The following is an 18,058-nucleotide window of genomic DNA, read 5'->3' as shown; positions in this document are numbered from 1 at the left end:
TGATGTCCGTTGTAATCCGGGGCTTAAACATTCTCCACACACTGCTGGAAGTTGCAACATACACATGCCACATGTGGAGAATTGCCACGCCCCCTGGGTTCCAATGCTAGAGTCCAAAAAATACAGGACAACGGCTTAGTGTCCTTTCATGCTGTGGGGGCTTCTTCTACTTGGTCCTGAGCCGCGAATGCAATTAAATAGAATATATTGTCGGCTCCAAGGTCGGTGCTCTCCACAGTTTATCCGCCCAGTTTCTATTCCTGCGGTTGCAACCGCCCTCTGGGCCTGGCCAAAACCGAAACTCAGCCGACTGGCAATAACTCAGGGAGTTCCTGCTGTTGCTGCTGCTGTAGTTCTCTACTATATACTAGTCTTTTTTTTTGGCCGCTTGTTAAGTAATTTTGTTAATAGCTGCACCAGCAGCAACGGCTTCAATAAATCTTTTTGTGCGGCTGCCACAACTCGTTGCACATTTCATGCTCTCTTTGCTGGTGCCTCTTGGGCTCTGGCCATTAAATGGAAACTAGTTCACTCCACACTCTAGAAGGCTCTCAATCGACTGCCAGCCAGGCACCTCCCTCCCACAAGGCACACAGAAATATTCGAATAAAAATAAAATTAAGAAAATAAAAAATAAAATCGCTGCACGCACATGGAGACTAAATTACTTTGGCGCTGACTTTCACCAATTTGAAGCCAACTTCGATTGCAACAATATCAAAAAATTACTAGACAATGGCAACAATGTTGGAAATTATAACTTTGTCTGCCCAACTCAGAATGAAAATACAACCAAATGCAGCGAGCTGGTTAATTGTTGGACTTCATTTGAAGGGAAAAAGTTTACTTATTAAATTCGTTATGAAATTTGGGTGTTATTGTAGAGTTTTGATATATATTTTCAGTGTTTTCTTAACCATCCGATGAGTAAATTCACGATTCTCTGGGAACAGTGACTTAAAAGACTTTTTAAACATAGAAAAATCAATTGAAATCGTGAAATAATCTATGCACGATTGACTTTGCTTGGAAAGTAATATTTAGTGAGAGAAAAAGTATACTATTTTTTACTATAAATAACTCTTTTAATATAAAATCTTTGCTTATAATTTGTGTTATCAAATATAGTATACTTTACTCCCTGATCCATGAAGTTATATTAAATTTATTACTTTTTAAAGACCTCACAATTTTTCCTAATTAACACAACTATTTACCTTCATCACTTCCTTTTTATTAAGCTTAACTTTCCCTTTTTTGTCCTCTCATTAATTGCATTTCATAACATTTTTGCTTATGTTTCTATTTCAACTCATTGTTATTTTTGTTCATTTCTACCAGTTGCTGACCCTTGTCTGGAAAAGTTGGCCAAAAGCCTTTTCTGACTGACCCACTGACGCTGACAAAAAAAAAAAACAAAAAATTCACTAATTTTCAGTGGCGGAAACGGATTTGCAGTTGCTTTTGTTTTCCACGTTGTTGTTTCAAGTTGATTGCAGCGATTACACCTGTCACCCCGCTGTCCACAAGATCACCTTTTATTTTTTTGTAATTTTTATCGTCGTAATTTACACCTGTTGCACCTGCTGCAGACGAAAAGTTTACACAAAATTCATAGGCCAACCGGCGGACACAAGTCTCTTGGCTAAATGGAATTTAATTATAAAATAATTACATGCTCATTTGTTGCTTTTGCTTTAATTGTTTGACGTTTTGCTTAATTTGCCTCATTGGAAACTATGCTTTGGATTTTTTATATTTTTTTGCTTAGCCACTTATTTTATTCGGGTCAGTTTTTGGATTCGCATAATTTTTGTTGGCCAGTTTTTTGTTTTCATTTCAAACTCTCAACGCAAACTAATTTAATTTGGTCTAAATCAGAGACTCTGGCTAATGAATTTCCAGCTGTCAGACATAGCTTTGGTTGTTAACTTTTTCGGTATTTGTACTTCATTAAAATGGGTCTCTGTTTTTATGTATTTTTCTGGCAAGGAAATAAATTAAATACAGAAAGCCGCCACAGAAAATTGCCAACTTAATTGTTGCGCATACGCAGTGTTGCACAATTCAGCGGCAAATTGCTTGCACTTTAGGTTTAGAGTTAAACCAAAAGCCGCTTAGCCTTTGTGTTCGTGTTCCGTGGGGGTTTTGACCAGGTTTGTGACTCGCAATCGGTTTAAGTCAATGCAATTGTTCACTTTGATTGAGATTTTGTTGGATTGTTCTAGGGGCTTTGTTCGGAAGCGAGTTTAAATGTCGTTGGTTTGAGTTTAAGAATATTAAATGAAGCTGGTCTTTGAGGATTTTAGCTTAGAACGAAGCTTTAACTGATTAGCTTTATATTTATATAAGGTTTTAAGGTATGTTCTATAGATTTATATAGAATTAACATAGATATATTGATCAAATAATATTTGATAAGCCTTGAAATTTATTTGCTTAGTTAGGAGCTTTTTCATCTAAATCTTACTTAGTTTGATATTTTTCTTTCTTTAACCTTTGAACAAATACTCTTATTTTCTATATACTATATTTATATTTAAAGATTTTCTATATTTTCTATTCATTTCCTATATTTTCATATATTTTCTATTTACTTTAGTAGTTAGTCTATTTATTATCATATCCCTTCCCCAAACCTATTTCCAATTCTCATCACTTGACTTTGCCCCTATTTCACTTATCCGTTAATTAACTAATTGGCACAGCAAATTCAATTGCAATTCGGTGTATTTTGTAGAAGAACAATTTCGTGGGTAACTAATTGTGGTATCCAAGTGGATATGGAAATGGGAAATGGGAGAGTCGTAACGGGAAATTGGGAATCGTAACGGGAGGCTAGAGGCCGGTTTCAATACGCTGATTGATTGTGAATAATCAATGCGTATCGGTTATGACCGCCATGGTAGTGTCTGGTTCTGGATGCATAACTAAATTAGGCAATGCCAATGGACGTGAGGGGCATTCCATACATACACAGATATTGAGAGAGTTTCTGCTTTCTCGTCCATCTAATCCGAGTTATGTAATAAAAGACTCGGACCAGTGAAATATTTGCTATCCTTCCTCTGGGGAAGGAAAAATCGCTTACAATGAAATGAAATATTGGTGGACAGGGTAGAGATGCCACCGTTAGTTAGTTGGCCAAACGAATTGTCAGCGAAAAATGCTTTTTTGGCTATCAAATGGCGCGCAAAGAAGGGGAGACAAAGCTGAAATGGCCACCTTAATGATAATACACACGACACAGTGCTAGCCAAAAGTTGTCAGGCAACGTTGAAGAATACTCTCCACCAGTTAAGGTGTGAATAAACATTTCTAAGCGAGTGTAAGGAGCGGACAGGCAAAACGCGATGAACACGGGATAAGTAAGCATAACAGTAGCACTTAGTTGTTGCTGATGTGACATGCTCAATTTATTCACACGACTTTAATATTAAGTTTACTAAACTTGTTATTCACAAGCATTTAATATTTAAGTTAGTAAAGTTATGTGCTAGAGTTGGTTAAATATATTAAAAGTGCTTGAATTTATTACAAAACTAGACGGAGATAAGTAAAAGTTATTTTTAATTCAATTTAAACAAATATGTTAGGAAAAAATGTATAGTTTAATGGCAGTGATTATGACTTTTTATGTTAATTTTTAAATATATTTTATTTACTTAAAAAAGATGTATGGTATTTAAATAGTTTTTTTTTTACGAAAAAATATATCTTATCTCGGGTAGCGAAAGTTGGTATACTTTTGCAGTTTGCAATTGAATTTTATGATCGAACGAAAATCGATATTTATCGATATTTGTATATGACAATTTCTTCAAAAAATCACATTTTAAAAAGCTCATAACTCATCGAAACATGTCTTAATTTCAGTTCGGAAAACTTTCCCATGTTAGTTTTTATTAGTTAAACAAATCTGCATACTCAATAGAAAATTTAAATAAATTTAAATTTTTGACAAAATTTCAGTGATGTAATTTCTTAAAAATATTTTAAAAAATTCGAAAAAAAAATTGAAATTTTTTTCTCTACGGAATATGACTAGGTCGATTGGGCTGTTGATGCTGATCAAGAATATATATGATTTATGGGGTCGGATATGACTCCTTCACAGCTTTATAAGCTTCTGACTAAAGTTATAATACCATATTTGATCTATTTTTACGTAAATTTTTCCTAAAAATCTATTTTTTTTTAATTCATACCTAAGCCAAAAAATCTTTAATTTAAATTCGGAAAGCTTTTCTATGTTACTTTTTATTAGGTTAATAAATCTGCATACTCAATTTAAAATGTTTGAAAATTAAAATGACTGAAATTATAATCCCATTCTTTGAGTAGGTATTTATTTATATTTTTATGCCAATTTTTCCTAAAAATAAAATTGAAAAAAATTCATAACTAACCCAAAAAAGCATTAATTTAAATTCGGAAACCTTTCCTATGCTAGTTTTTATTAGATTAATAAATTTTCATACTCAATATAATGTTTAAAAAAATTTAAAATTTTCACAAAATTATAACAATGTAATTCATTAAAAAAATTTGAAAAAAATCTAGAAAAAATTATTAAATTTGTTTTCCTACCGGATATGGCTAGATCGAATTGGCTGTTTATGCTGATCAATAATATATATGATTTATGGGGTCGGAAATGATTCCTTCTCTGCGTTTTTAGCTTCTGACTAAAATTATAATACCCTTCAAGGGTATAAATATATTCGATTCATCCATGAAAGATTTTTATTATATATAAACATGTTTAAATCAGATTCACACTTAAATATTCTTACAAATAATTATAATCAAACTTTAATGACCTGCACTTAATCTTTAATTTAATGTTACTTTAAAATGCCATTATATTCTGTTGTGGCTTGTGTATAGTATTTACCAAAAAAGGATTTTCCCTTAATGCGCCTAATTGAAATCGCAATTAGCCAAAACATTTTAACTCCATCTGAGCTTTCGTTCGGTTCGCTCTCTATTTTTTCTCCCCCCTCCTCTGGTAGGTCCTGTGTGTTGCTCTCTCTCTAATTAACACGCTTTTTTAATTATTAATTGCTGCACTTAATTTATAGGCAACACTAGACCCCAGCGAACATCATCCGCCCACAAAGCCAGCGGGGAAGCCCATTTAACCCGTCGCAATGTAGGCAAAAGGCACAAATTGCAATTTGTTTCAAGTGTCCTGGCAGCAGGACAAAGTTTCTTCTTTGTATCCTGGGAGGGTCTTGGGTCTGAGGGGTGGGAGTGGGTTGTGTGGGTGAAACTATCTGCTAACTGTGATTTTTGTGCCTCAAAAAGTTGCAATTTGTCTTTTTACCTTTGCTCTATCGCCGCCTTTGTCGTTTTTCTTTCTTGTTCCTGATTTTATTTCTGTTCTACTTTTAGGTTTTTCTTGTTTTTCAACTGAAAAATAAATTGAATTGTAAGTTAAAAGTTTTGCCATATGGAATGCTATCTGCCTCTGAGTAGTTTTGTGGGTTTTTTTTTTTTGAAATTAATTAAGTGTATGCAGTCAGCATAACGGTTTGCTTGCAAAGAACCGTAACCATTTTCCCCCCGAAAGCATTTTCATTTTCATTCCAATTTATCGATACAGAACATGAATTTTAAGTCTCTTCTTTTCTCCATTTTCTTCTTAATCTCAAAGCCAAGAATTTGAAAATGAATTAAAATAATGCAAATGAGCCGCAATACAAACTATAAAAGATAGTGGGAAAAACTCAAAAGACAGACAAAGCCACAAAGTTTTTGGAGTCTAGGTTCTTTTTTTTCTTTCTTACTCCAGTTTTTCTTCAACTCGATGATGGGGAAATGCCTTGCAGCATAGTGTAGATGAAGGAGCTGAGATAAATGCATAAATGGACGCTTGGCTTGCTGCAGCTGCGCTTTTCCGGGGCAGAGGAGTGCATTTTCCCCCCCTCAGGCCAAAAGACTTTTCTTTTTAATGAGCGTTGGAGTTGGAAGTAATTCTTGAATAAAAAAGGGGTTTCGTATAACTGGAAAACTAAAGGGAAAACTAATGTTCATCGAGTGTTAACGGGCCGATATTTATGCAATGATTATAAAATGATGAATGGCATTTAATTATAACTTTGTTTTTCCTGAACCGTGTAAATGCTTTCATTCAGTTAGGTTTTAATTTGCCAAGTAATTAATTATTTCATAATGAAAATGATGCTTTTATGCTTTACAGTATACAAAAATAGGTTTGTAATGATTTCTTTATAATTTATAATAAGTTCTCATATACAAATGCTATTAAATTTCAAGCAAGAAAAATATATAAAGCTTTAAATTAAAATAAAAACTAGCTCAGTTCATTTCAATGGTTCACATAAAATGTTCAATTTCGCTTTGCAAAATAAAAATTATGCCAAAAATTCTCGTTTATTTTGGCTTTATAGACAAACCATAAAAACGTAATTCCATTCTATCTCTCTATATAAATTTGTAGTTCTATATAAATATACATACATACATCCAACAGATAAAGTTAAAATCGCCGTTTATTTCTTTTCGGGATTAAACCGAAATAGAAATAGACTCGGCATCCATTTGAAAATAAAAACACGCTGGTTGCAAAAAAAATGCAAAAAAAAAAAAAACAACAACTTAAACCAAAAAACATTCCGAGAACGAGAAGCAGATGTGAAACTGCCAACAGTTTTTCCTGAATTGAGGGGGGGGAAATTCCATGGCAACTGCAAAATGCATTTTTCTGTCGCATTTCCTGCCCCAGCGTGGAGCATAAAATAACAGCAAGGCAACATAAACACGTGCCAGCTCAGTCTAATGTCGGCCATTTCCTGTTGGCCAAAAACCGTAGGCCAAAAAAAGAAAATAGAAAAAAAAGTAGAAAAAAGGTAGCGGAAAGGAAAATAAGGCCGGCACAAAAGCAAGCGTCACCAGCAGCCGTAAAAGAAGTGTGTTTGGATGGTCAGGGAAAACCCAGGACCCAAGTTGGGATCTTTTCCAGACAGCTTTCACCATCTCCTTCCCCATTTTTCCAACCTACGAAAAGGAAATGAGGGCTGAAAAAAGCCACAGAAAAATAAGGGAGCAGGAAAAGGGACAGCAGCCAAAAAGAAAAACATGAATAGTTCAGGAAATACCCTTCAAAAACTTTACTCTCATTACGGATTTACTTTTAGAAAATAAAAATAGAAATCTTAGACAGATATAGAATCTAGTTTTTTAAGCTTATTATAATTATTAAAGCCAGGCAAGCAATTAAAAGTAATTTCTGTTATCTTAATTCTTCGTAGACTCTTAAGTTCTAACCCAAAATCTAAAAGAAAGTCTCTAGATAAGAACCCATAAACTCAGGCATTAACAAATATTTAAAGAACTAACAATCAAAACGCCAGAAGAATATACAAATCCACAACAGTCAAGACCATGACCAACACTTGGTGGACTTAACAACAAACACTTCCCAGGTAACAACTAAGATCAGCTAACATAGAAAAAAAAGCAGGTAGTTAGAAAGGGAAAAAAGAAAAATATGTTAATAAAATGCCATGGCAGAGAAGGCGGTTGCTTAGGCATAGCATAATGTGATAAACTCTGGATGAATGACCTCTCTGTAGTTATACATATATATATATCTTTATATATAGAAGCATAGTTTACTCTTCTTTTTTCAGCCTTCTGCCAACTGCATTTTAGTCAAAAACAGATGACGCAAATGCATCTTGAAGGGGCACTTGGAGAAAATGTAAGTAAATTTAGAGTTTCAGTAAATTAGGTAACAAATTGTTAAATTTCTTTATTTATAGTTTTATAAATTATATCAAAACAATATTTGTTTTATGAGATTTTTTTTTGGAGACTGATCTAAATGCTATATCACAAACATATTTTTTTCTGTTAGAAGAATAAGTAGTTTTTACAGTCTAGAGTATTTTATATATGATATCTACCAAGGCTTTATTAAAACTTAACCATTTGCAAGGTTATACTGAAACAGACTTGTGAATTTTGATTTTATTAAGACTTTAGTAAGACCATCTAACTCTAGGAACTATATTTATAGTTCTTAAGTTAAGAAAGTTAAGTTATTAAGTAACATATCATAATTCACAAAACTATTGTTTTTTGTCAGAAGAAAAGGTAGTTTGTACAGTATAGAGTATCTATTATTATATGATATCCAACAAAGCTTTACCAAAGCCATACAAATTTGCAAGGTTATAGTGATACAGACTTGGGAATTTTGATTTTCAGAGTTTAGTAAGATCATATACTATATTTATAGTTCTGAAGTTAAGTTCTTAAGTGACATATCATATTTCTGTTCTTTAAAAGTTCTTTGTTAGTTCGCTTAATAATATAATTAATTAATAATATTCTCCAAATTAGTAATACTTTCTGGTAATTTCTATGATTTATAAATATTTAAAAAATATTTTCTCAGTGCATTGCCAGCATTATTTTGCAGCTGCAAAACTTTTGTGCCACTGGCCATTCTTCTAATAGGCCAACAAAAATCTCTGTTGGATAATAATGATGCACTGACAACTGCAACTGCCACTGCCACACTGGAGCATGCTGCATGCTGCGTGCTCCCTCTATCCATCTCTTTCGCTGGCTGTGCACCCATCTCTTTCGCTGGCTGTGCACCCATCTCTTTCTTTGTGTTTGTGGCAGACTCTTTAGATATGCATGCTGGTGGTTCTACCACTTCTTTTTCTTTTTCTGTGTTTGTTTGTCTGCATTTCTTGGTTCGAGTTCATTGCCGCGAATCATTTTTATTATTATTTTCTTTCTTTCCAGCAAAAGAGGCTCCCATTCGGAGCCTTCTGAGTGGCAGCATAATCATCATTATCACAATGAGCATCAGCATGATTATCACCTCGAGTGTGTTGCTCATAATGATGAGGTAGAGCCCTTGTCTATTCGACTCACTCGACTACCCTTCAGTTCACTTAGTGTTCATTAGCTCTGTCAGTCTGGAAAGAAACCCCCCTTTCTTCTTGTTCATGACAAAACTCCAACCCGATCATAATTCAATTATTTGCGAGGGACAAGAATCTAAGGGAAAAGGTTGTGGTTATTGGGGGAACAGTATTTGCTAAGGAAAAAGATTAAGAAGGTTGTCAGGAAAAGAGGTTTCGGAAGATAAATTGCTAAGAAGTTGTTAAGTTAGGAATATACAATTAAACTTTGTTAGATTTCTTTATCTTATATATAATTATCAAACCAATCAACTTGTTTTATCTGCCTCTTTAATTGCTATATCAACTATTATATCTGCAAAATACTCAAGATGAGGCAGGTGGTATAGGCACCTAGTTTCCTAGAAATCATAATTTGCACGCTTTCTTCTCAAAAGCCAGACACAAGTCTTTCTCCCTCAATCCCCCCCTGAAAAATTCTTCACTTTAACACATTTTTGAAATATTTTCGAGTTCACGATCAAGATCAACGAAAGAGAAGAACAAAACTCAATTGACGCTAATGAAGCTCTGAGCCCAGATGCTCTGAGAAGTGAGGCAGTAAAAAAGGGGTCTGAGTCTCATACCCCCCATTATACCCTCTCTTACCCCCCTTATAACCCCCCATACCCCTCTCCTACATATCTCTAAGCACACACAACACACAATTTGACTTTCATTTCTTCATAGAGTTAGACACTTTTATTGTGTTTCACATTACTTTGTGTGTGTGTGTGCTCTTTGGTTTTTCTCCCTTTTTTTTTTGTTTGTTTGCTGTTACTGTGTTTGTGTTTTTGTTTATACGGACTTTTCTTGAATTTCTATTTCTATTTCCAGCATAGATAACCATTTTCTAAAAGCAAAGTGCGATATTTCACAAGAGTCTCGCCGGAATTGAGTTTTGGCTACAAGAACAATACGGTGCGCATTATATTTTGGCCCTGAGTCTCTGTGTTGTGGCATTGTTTTTCTTTTACCAAATTCGTTTTTCCCCTTTTGCTGTCGGTTGGTAGTCTCCCTTTTCTCTGTATTTTTTGTTTGCGTATTTTTGGCATTCGCATTCTGATGGTTTTTGCAACTTTTCCGGGTTAACTTTACTTTACTTGCTACTTGTCCGGGAAAAGAGAGAGAGAATTTTCACCAAAATAAGAGGGAGAAGTGTAGAATTAAAGCTAAACTAGCAAGACTAATTTAAAATGTAAAAATATACTTAAGTAATATTTTAATGATAAAGAAAATAAGCTTTTATTTAGTTTTACACAAATATTTAAACACCTTTAAAAAATCATACTCTGTTCCCTATTTTTCCCTTAAACTTGCTTAGTATCTCTTAAATCAAATAAAAATTATTATAGATTAAAGTTGCAATCATGACTTGGATTGAAATGCAAAAATCTATAAATAAAAGCAAAAAAATTCCAGGGAAAATCAAATTCAAATTTAGTATCGAATTACTCAAAGGAAAATGTTCAATTAAGATTATAGAATCTGATTTGTGTTCAAATTAATGGCAAAGCTGTCACATGTATCATTTCATGATTCCGGGAAAGCCTTTTCGATTAAATTGCTTAAAGAAGCTTTTATAAAATTATTAAATTTATTAACCCATAAATAAAACACATTTAGATTTAACAAAATCCTCTTTGCCTTAGCAATATAATTATTTAAATTAAAATTTCTGAAGATTCAAAACCATTTTCATAAAAAGTGAGCATAAGTTTGCCTTAGATTTCTTTAGTGTCTCATTTTCTTTGACAAAACCAGATTCAACTTTTCATTAAGTTGGAAAAACCTTTTTGGAAATTAAATTAAGCTCTTAACACTGCGTGGAAAACCGAAACAATGTGCCATGCTGGGCGCTGGTTTTTCTTGTTTGTTGATTTTCTTCTTTACACTTTTCACACAGCAGACGAAAACCCGAGCCCATTTCCACTCGGAGATTTTGGTGGAAACTCGCCGGGCAGACACTTGTGCATATTAATTGCTTATTGAGCAGGCTTCCCTTTTTTCCATTTTCTTCTCTCCTCTCAACAGTTGAGGGGAAGTCGGATGGAACAAAAAAAAAAAAAAAAAACCATGGCGTGAAAGAATTGTTTGGGAAAATCCTCGTGCACGAGGGGAAAGCCTTTTTATTATTCTTTATCAGTTTCAATCACTCTATCGCACCCAGAAGTAATAATACAGTGGGGCTTCGTTAGAGGTGTTTTCTTTTGGGGGGAAATGTTTTAACATTATATAATAAAATTTAAATAATATTTAATATTTTTGTTAAGTCATGAGGAACAGGAAAATGACACTTCAGGGTCTTTTGATATTTCGTGTATAACATGAAATAATTGCAAAGAATGTCACTATAATTCCCAACTAAAATTTCGGTGATATACACGGACTTTATTATAGAATAGGGAAATCTATCACAAGTTAGCTTAAAATTTTCGTATTATTTTAATTGATATTTATCGATATTTTTATATGAGCATTTTTTGACAAATCAAAGTTTAAAAACCCCATAACTAAGCAAAAAATGCATTAATTTTAATTCGGAACTCTGTGCTATGTTATATTTTAATAGGGTAACAAATTTGCATACTCAATTTAAAAACTAAAATAAGTTAAATTTTGTGATAAATTTTTGACCATTTTAAAAATGTAAAATTATGAACAAAAATGTTACAAATTTTTTTTTGTCCGTGAGATGCCTAAATCGATTCGGCTGTTGATGCTGATCAAGAATATATATGATTTATAGGGTCGGAAATGATTCCTTCACTGTTTTGCAAGCTTCTAACTAAAATTATAATACTCTGTAATTATAGTAAATTTTCCTTTGTATTCACTGTACTTATCCCCCGATCAGTTTTCAGTTCTGGCTTTCATTCATTCACTCCAACACAACACACACACACACACCTCCCCTCCCCTCCAATTTTCCATTTTCCCCTCACCTGTCGCATTCATTCATTCATGCAAGGTCTTCGTTCTCACCTGTTTTGTTTTGTTGCTGCTGCTGTTGTTTTTCGTCACTAGCCTGGCTCACTGGCTCGCTTTTCCTCCCTCGCTTTGGTGGAACAAGCGTTTTCCGGCCAAAGGTAGATTTTTCCTTTTTTCGGGGACGGGGGGTCAGAGGTCGCGGATTCCGGGTGCCCCCTTTTGTTGCAGCCACTTGTGTGCCTCTCGTTTTATTCTATTTTTTTTTATTCGTTATTTTTTGTTTATCGCTTGGCCCTTTACTGGTTGACAAAATGCCAAAACGCTTGAAATTCCTTTATATCCGTTTTTTCTTTTATTTTTTTTGTGTTTGCTCCTCGTTTTATATGCGTTTTTTTTGTTGATGTTGTTGTATTTTTCAGTTAGCGGTTTTAAAACTTGGTTTATTCTTCTGTGTTTGATGGTTTTAAAAAAAGAAGGAGTTTAATGCTGTTACTGCTGATGCTTGTTGTTTTTATTTTCACTGTTTCCCTGCTGTTAGTTGTTATTGTTGCTTTTCTCGTTAACCTTTTCCGTTCCGTGTGCACGTGTTTGATTTTTCCTTTGGTGTTGGTGTTGGTTCGGGTTTATGGCAACCTGTTTGCCACCGGAATGTTTTCGTGTGGTTTTTCCCAAAGAACCAACGAATGAAAACTCAGCTGGAATGCCACGAATAATAATTATGATTGCATTCGAAAATCTTTGTAATTTCCGCTTTTGTTTTCGGTGTGTTTTTTTTTTGTTTGTAATATTTTATGCGCAGGTTATCAAAGGAAAATTCTTTAATCGGTATTTGGGTTTGCTTTGTTTTTTCCCTTTTTTTTTTAATTGGATAATTTATAAAGCACATAATGTTAGGCAATTATTTGATTTAGATTTATTTAAAAAGAATCAAAGGCTTTGAAATTATTAAATCAGAGGAGTTTGTTATATTATATTTGACTTTAATTCATGAAATTATTTAACACATTTAAATAAATGTTCTAAAATCTTAGAGAGGCTCTTTTAAAAGCCCAATTGTTTATATAAAAAAATGTTATTGTTTTCTTAAGCTTAATGGTTCTCAAAGTATGTAAATTTCATCAAGTATTACAATTCTATTGTGACAGATAATTAAATGCAAACAGTGTGAACAAACTTTTTTGTTTTCGTATTTACTTTTTCGTCTGGAAGTATTTATCCAATTTTCTGCAACAGTTTAAACAGCAAATAAACAAATCAATTAACGGTTTTATTTAATGCGCTCCCAGAAGTCGGTCAATATATCTGTTGGAGCCAAGTTAAGTGTGTGTGCTTTAAATTTAATTAAGCCTTTTGCTATTTCTGGTTTTTGGTCGGGTTTTATTTTCTTGATTTATTTCTTGATTTTTTTTTTTTTTTTGTTTTCCCCCCAAGTTGGAGAGACCGGTGGATTCTGGTGGCTGCTTTCTAAACACTGATGCACGCTCCGTTGGCGCTGCCCACTTGAGAAAAGCAACAACAGCCACAAGAACAACAACAAAGACAGTCAATACAACTAACAACAACAACCAAACAGGCCAAAAGACAAAGACAACAAGTTAGACAGACTCGCCGACTAACGGTAAATCAAATGAAAAACTTCTATTGATAGAGTCTCGTCGAATTCACAGCGGCGACGTCACGGCGCGCATTTATAAAAGAATTTCTAGCTGGCGGAGAAAACCGTTGTTCGATGTTCTTTGAAAACCGAAAAAAACCGAAAATAAAAACTGGTTCTTAAAACAGGCTTAGAACAGAATTTGCAAGTGCAACGTGATAAGGAAAAGCATGCAAAAATTAACACGCACCAACATGCACACACACGTACGCGACGAGTGAGAGCTCTCTCTCTCTCTCTTTCTTTCTTTCTCTTTAACACTCTGCGTCTCTTTCTCTCTCTTTTTTTCCGGAAAAACCGTCCGAAACGCTCGAGTCTTAACAGGTGACTGAAAGCTGAAAGCCAAGAACCGAAAGTCCGCAAGTCGGGTTTTGGCCACTGTTAACAGCTAACAGCGACGTCGCACGAAGCTGAAGCAGCGACGCGGCAGAATCACTTCGGCTCTGCAGTGTTACAGTCACTGTTATGTTGCTGTTATGTGTTGCATGTGCTGCATGCCACCTTGAAAAGAAAAGGTGTGCTAATAGTAAATGGTATCTGGAAATATTATTACAATATTTTCGGTGGTGCATTCAACCCTCTGAATTGATTGCTTTGCCTGAGTTGGCCAGACATGCATTAGAGGCATTGGCTTTACATTGGCTATCAATTAACTAACCAAATTGGCAATTAGCATTTGGTAATAATAGGAAGCAAGTGCATGGAAAATACGAACAATTACAAGCTTATTTGTAGTATTTGTATCACTTTTACTCTATTTTGAAAATATAATAGAGGAAAAAATTATTAGAGGCTTTCCTGGAGCTACAATTTTAATTAAGAGAGGAAATTGTAACAAATGATGAATGAAATAAATCAAGAAAATTTTAATTTTTTTAATGGTTAAACTTGGCATGTAGATTAAAAACCTTATAAAAACGAACGCTGAGAAGCTTTAAGAATTAAAATTTATTTTTTTTAAATAATTTATTGCATTTTTACTCTTCAATTTCCATACAAAACTTATATCGATTTAAGGAACACTATATTTTTACGAATTTTTTTGTGTGCATCGGATGGCTTTTTAAATGAAAAACAAATTACTTAACTTGTCATCATTTTTAAAACATTTTAAAGTTGTAAAATATATTCTATTTATTCCGAATTTATGAACAAAAAAAAAACCTACATCAAATTAGGTAAAATTAAATGTTATAATTATTTTAAATAACCATTTAATTTCGTGTGCAGTTCCTTAACATTTCCCATTAACATTACCCACAATTTAGTCAACAGAATACATTAACATTAACAGAGGCACCATGAGCCGCCGCCGCCTAAAAGCCGGTCTATGTTAACAGCATCTGCAGACTGCAGCGTTAACAGAGACCACGCACCCAACCTAAAAAACAAAAAACAAATGAAAATAAACAAAAACCAGAAAACTCACACCGTAACTGCTCCCCTGACCTATATGCCAAACATCCTCCAGAGAAAAGAAACTCCCACAAAATAAAAAAAGGAAAAAAAGACGGAGCGTTGAGGAAAACTTTAAGCGCAGCTAATTATGTGGCGGCAACATACGAGCATTTTCTGCAGCTTTAAATAGTTGAGTCGAGTTAAGTTGAGGAGAGGCCCTGAAAATACCGGAAATACTTCCGAATTCCCCATTCACGTTCGAGTTTTGGCTTCAAAGATTCCGCAAGTATCCGAGAATCTGCAAGTTATGCGAATGCGTTCTTCCATGGGCTTCAACTTACTACCTTTATATCCTCTTTTACACTTTCTTACTTCACAAGTTTTCAAATATGCCACTCATAACTTGTAGTTTTACTGCCAGGAATGGAATTTCTTTTTGAAACAGTGGGTACTCCAAAACTTGGATGTTTATATGGTATTTCATATAAAAATCTAAGTTATAGAGTACCCACTGTTACAACAAAAAATAAATAATATAAAAAGTATTACTAAACAACTATAAATAATGAGCCCGAAATATTAACATTTAGAACCCACTTTTTACAGATCAGAAAATATTGTGTTTTTAATGTTACATTAAAACTATTTCAAACTCATTTACCAGACATAAATTTTAATAAATTTAGTCATTTTTATAAGTTTTATTTACTTTCATTTATCAATACGCAATTATGTAGTTATAATTTATAAACTGTGCTATACTTTTTGGGTATAAAACTTAAAATTATTAATTATTCCTTATTATATATAATATTGTGAGGATTTTCTCTTATATAAAATACCTTTAAATTAGGTTAAAAAGAAATTCTTATAAACTTACCTTAATATTTTTCATATTAAAAGCATCAGAAGAGTATTTAAGTTTAAAGTTTTACTATTTCAAATTTGAGAAGTATGAAAAAAATTCAAACAAAATATTGTTAAGCTCTAATTATGTTATGAAAAGTATTTCCTTTGAATCATTATAATGAAGAAAACATAAAAATGTTAATGTTAAAAACGTCACAAACGCAAAAATTCACATTTTAATTGATTAAATGTACTTTTTAAATTAAAAGAGTAACAAAAAAAAATATATTGTTTTTAAATTAACAAAATCTTATTCTTTGACAAAAAGATTTTTCCTATCGAATCTCCACTGTATGTCGGCGTCTGACATTGTTTTGGGCTGCTGTTATTGTTTCTGTTATCTCCTTTTTTGGGCTGAGTGAATTGTGGCTGCTGTTGAGTTGAGGCCTTAAGGCTGCACTTGGCATTTTATTTGTTTTCTTCGTGTTTTTTTTGTTTTGTGTTTTGTCCTGACTACGATTTGGCTTTTGCTTGCCTTTTGGCCTCATCTTTGCTTTCCGCTCTCGCAGGTGACGTGGCCTATTAGCAGCGATAAAAGTCGAAGTCGCTCAACAACAAAAGGATATCCGGCTGAAGGAGCAACAGCAACGGCAACGGCAGGAAAATTCCAACAGCAAGCAGCAGCATGTGGGGCATGCAACGTGTTTTTCACGCTCGGCTAGATTACGCGAGCGCGGAAAAATATGGATGAAAAATTAGCACATTAAAAATATATATACACATATATGTATATGACTTTAATACGATATCTTAATGTGGCATACGTGACACAGCATTTCCCTAATGTGCCGAGATTAGCCTGAAATCATATTTACTTTTCGTATTTAATTGTGCAAAATTTGTATGCCAAAAATTTAAAGCTTATCCATATAGTATTTTCAATATGTTAATTAGCCAGTTGATTATTTATTTAAGGGGAAAAATCCTGATTAGATTTAGGTGATAAACATTCCTATTTATTTAGTCTACATTTTGTCGGTTTTAAATGGGTATAATTTGTATAATTTATAATCACCATGTGATATTAAATATGTACAAATTAATGGGAATTTAGCTTATTCGAATTGAATTACTATTTGCTCTGCCTAAAAACATTTTCCAAATAATTCTCTTAAATCCTTAATTGAGCCCCCAAAAAGTGTGCTATGGATTTTGCAATGAACAGCAATTAGTCTTGGAGTTTTCTCTGTAATTTTCTTGTTTTCTTTCATTTACCTTAACTTGATTTACAGCTTGGCTTTTATTTTTGTTTTTATTTTCTGGCTTTCATTTTAGGATCATTAACATTTCATCGTGTTTTTGGACTCGCACTTTTAATTGAGGGTTCGTTTAGGAACTCAACATCTCCATTTCAATTTACATATGCTCATTTCTGTCTCAAATTTTGTGTGTATATTTTTTAAGGGTCCCGGAAGTTAGTTTATTTTTCACAGCTTCTCTTTTCTTTGTGCTTGTCAGTCTTACTAGCCGTTTTTTGCGTAGTTTTTCCTTTGGTCCTTCCTCTTAGGACTTTCCCTGACTTTTCCTTCTCATCCTTTTGGCTTGTCTATTTTCACAGCAATCTTTTTTCTGGTCTCCGTTTGTAGACATGGATGTTGACGCTTCCTCAGTGGCATTTTCCTTTCTATTTTCTTCTTTTTTTTGGGGTTCCATTTATTCAGTCTAATTGGCATTTAACAAGCCTCCTTTGTTCTCGTTGGTTTTTTTTTTTTTTTTGTTTTGGACAACTTTTCAATTCTTCTCACCTCTGGCTCATTGCATTTGACTTTGTCTGTCTCTGTGTTCACCTGGGATAAATGCGAATGCCACGCCCATTAATGTCAACTCATTAGACACCGCCAACCATAATCCCAATCCACAAATCGTCTTGGATTCCTTGGAGAACACAGTCTCAGCCACAAATAAGTTAGAGGAGAGGAGGGAAGAAGACCCAAAAAAAAAGAAACCCAAAACTCATTCCAAGTCCTTGGACACGTAGCATCGCATAATTACAACTTAATCGCTTGACAAACAAAGCAGACGCCTCCCCCCCCACATAAACAGCAATAATAGGACGAAGGATAAGAAGGAGGGGCAGGATAATGCCTGTCCTAAGTTTTAAATGGCGACCCAAAGTCACTTTAAAGACTCCTTTTGGCCATTTGGCAATTCTAAGCCAAGGGAAATGCTGAACTCCCCTTTATTGTCACGCCTTAAATAGTTAATAGGGAGTAATGGC

The 18,058-nt window shown here is 33.8% G+C and overlaps 2 protein-coding genes across 4 annotated transcripts in view; one reads left to right on the top strand and one right to left on the bottom strand.

Annotated features, from left to right (window-relative positions):
• haf (leucine-rich repeat and fibronectin type-III domain-containing protein hattifattener) overlaps nt 1–16,058 on the bottom strand; it is a 73,225-nt gene extending 57,167 nt beyond the window's left edge. For all 3 annotated transcript variants that reach the window (XM_086831019.1, XM_086831021.1, XM_086831022.1), the window contains exon 1: nt 11,934–16,058. The gene's annotated coding sequence lies outside the window, so the exon portion shown is untranslated. The remainder of the gene's footprint in view (nt 1–11,933) is intronic.
• LOC110183090 (uncharacterized) overlaps nt 1–18,058 on the top strand; it is a 193,718-nt gene that overhangs the window by 21,030 nt on the left and 154,630 nt on the right. The gene's annotated exons all lie outside the window — the stretch shown is intronic.

This window comes from Drosophila serrata, unplaced genomic scaffold, assembly GCF_035046125.1.
Source record: "Drosophila serrata isolate PLE 108 unplaced genomic scaffold, ASM3504612v1 contig_240, whole genome shotgun sequence".
In the NCBI taxonomy this organism is placed as follows: domain Eukaryota; kingdom Metazoa; phylum Arthropoda; class Insecta; order Diptera; family Drosophilidae; genus Drosophila; species Drosophila serrata.
The sequence above is the reverse complement of the archived record's forward strand: the minus strand, read 5'-3'. Positions and strand labels throughout refer to the sequence as shown.